Genomic DNA, 2,352 nt, shown 5'->3' with positions numbered 1-2,352 from the left:
TTTAGATACTTTTCAGATTTCAGCTATTATGAATAAAGCTATTTTTAACACATATATGCAAATATTTTGTGTGTATGCAAGTCTTTTGTCTTTTGTGTGGGGAGAGGGGTCTTATGTGCTTTTATTTTTCTTGGGTAAACACCTAGGAGTGGAATTGCAGAGTGATAGAGCATGTCTAGGTCTAATTTTATAAGAATTTGCCTAACTTTTCCAAAGTAACTGAATTATTTTACCCTCCTGATAAGGTTTGGCTGTGTCCCCACACAAATCTCATCTTCAATTCCCACATGTTGTGGAAAGGACCCAGTGGGAGGTAACTGTATCATGTGAGCACGCCTTTCCCATGCTGTTCTGGTGACACTGAATAAGTCTCACAAGATCTGATGGTTATAAAAAGGTGAGTTTCCCTGCACAAATGCTTCTCCGTTTGCCTGCCACCAACCATGTAAGACATGACTTGTTCCTCCTTGCCTTCTTCCGTGATTGTGAGGCTTCCTCAGCCATGTGGAACTGTTAGTCCAACCAAACCTCTTTCTTTTGTAAATTGCCCAGTCTCGGGTAGGTCTTCATCAACAGCATGAAAATGAATACAGTAAATTGGTAGCAGTACAGTGGGGCACTGCTGAAAAGATACCCAAAAATGTGGAAGTGACTTTGGAACTGGGTAACAGTAGAGGTTTTGGGGGGCTCAGAAGAAGACAGGAAAATGTGGTAAAGTTTGTAATTTCCTAGAGACTTGTTGAATGGCTTTGACAAAAATACTGATAATGATATCGACAATGAAATCCAGGCTGAGGTGTTCTCAGATGAAGACAAATAACTTGTTGGGAAATGGAGTAAAAGTTACTCTTGTTATGTTTTAGCAAAAAGACTGGTGGCATTTTGCCCCTGCCCTAGAGATTTGTGGAACTTCAAACTTGAGAGAGATGATTTAGGGTATCTGGCAGAAGAAATTTCTAAGCAACAAAGCATTCAAGAGATGTTTTGGGTGCTGTTAAAGGCATTCAGTTTTATAAGGGAAGCACAGCATAAAAGTTCAGAAAATTTTCAGCCTGACAATGCAATAGAAAAGAGAAACACATTTTCTGAGGAGAAATTCAAGCTGGCTGTAGAAATGTGCATAAGTAATGAGGAGCCAAATGTTAATCCCCAAGACAATGGGGAAAATATCTCCAAGGCATGTCAGAGGTCTTCACAGCAGCTCCTCCCATCACAAGCCCAGAGTTCTAGGAGGAAAAAGTGGTTTCTTGGGCCAGGCCCAGGGTTCCAGTCCTGTGTGCAGCCTAGGGACTTGGTGCCTTGTATCCCAGCTGCTCCAGCCATAGCTAAAAGGGGCCAATGTACAGCTCGGGCCATGGCTTTGGAGGATGCGAGCCTCAAGCCTTCGCAGTTTCCATGTGGTGTTGAGCCTGCAGATGCACAGAAGTCAAGAATTGAGGTTTGGGAACCTCCACCTAAATTTCAGACTATGTAGGGAAATGCCTGGATGTCCAGAGAGAAGTTTGCTGCAGGGGTGGGGCTCTCATGGAGAACTTCTGCTCAGGCAGTGCAGAAGGGAATTGTGGGGTCAGAATCCCCACACAGAGTCCCTACTGGGACACTGCCTAGGGGAGCTATGAGAAGAGGGCTGCTGTCCTCCAGGCCCCAAAATGGTAGATCCACTGACAGCATGCACCATGTGTCTGGAAAAGCCACAGACAATGCCAGCCCATGAAATCAGCTGGGAAGGAGGCTGTACCCTGCAAAGCCACAGGGTCAGAGCTGCCCAAGACCATGGGAACCCACCTCTTGCATCAGCATGACCTGGATGTGAGACATGGAGTCAAAGAAGATCACTTTGGAGCTTTAAGCTTTGACTGCCCTGCAAGACTTCATACTCACATGGGTCCTGTAGCCCCTTTGTTTTGGCCAATTTCTCCCATTTGGAATGGCTGTATTTACCCATTGCCTGTACCCCCATTGTACCTATGAAGTAACTGAACCAGCTTTTGGTTTTACAGGCTCATAGGTGGAAGGGACTTGCCTCATCTCGAATGGGACTTTGGATTGTGGACTTCTGAGTTATTCTGAAATGAGTTAAGACTTTGAGGGACTGTTGGGAAGGCATGATTGATTTTGAAATATAAGGACATGAGATTTGGGAGGGGCTAGGGGCAGAATGATATGGTTTGGCTGTGTCCACATCCAAATCTCATCTTGAATTCCCATGTTTTGTGGAAGGGACCCAGTGGGAGGTAATTGAATCATGGGGGCAGGTCTTCCCCATGCTGTTCTCGTAATAGTGAATAAGTCTCATGAGATCGGATGGTTATAAAAAGGGGAGTTTCCCTGCACAAGTGCCTGCCACCATCC

The sequence above is a fragment of the Pan paniscus genome, chromosome 9 (assembly GCF_029289425.2).
Source record: "Pan paniscus chromosome 9, NHGRI_mPanPan1-v2.0_pri, whole genome shotgun sequence".
NCBI lineage: Eukaryota > Metazoa > Chordata > Mammalia > Primates > Hominidae > Pan > Pan paniscus.
Note: the sequence above shows the minus strand (reverse complement) of the source record.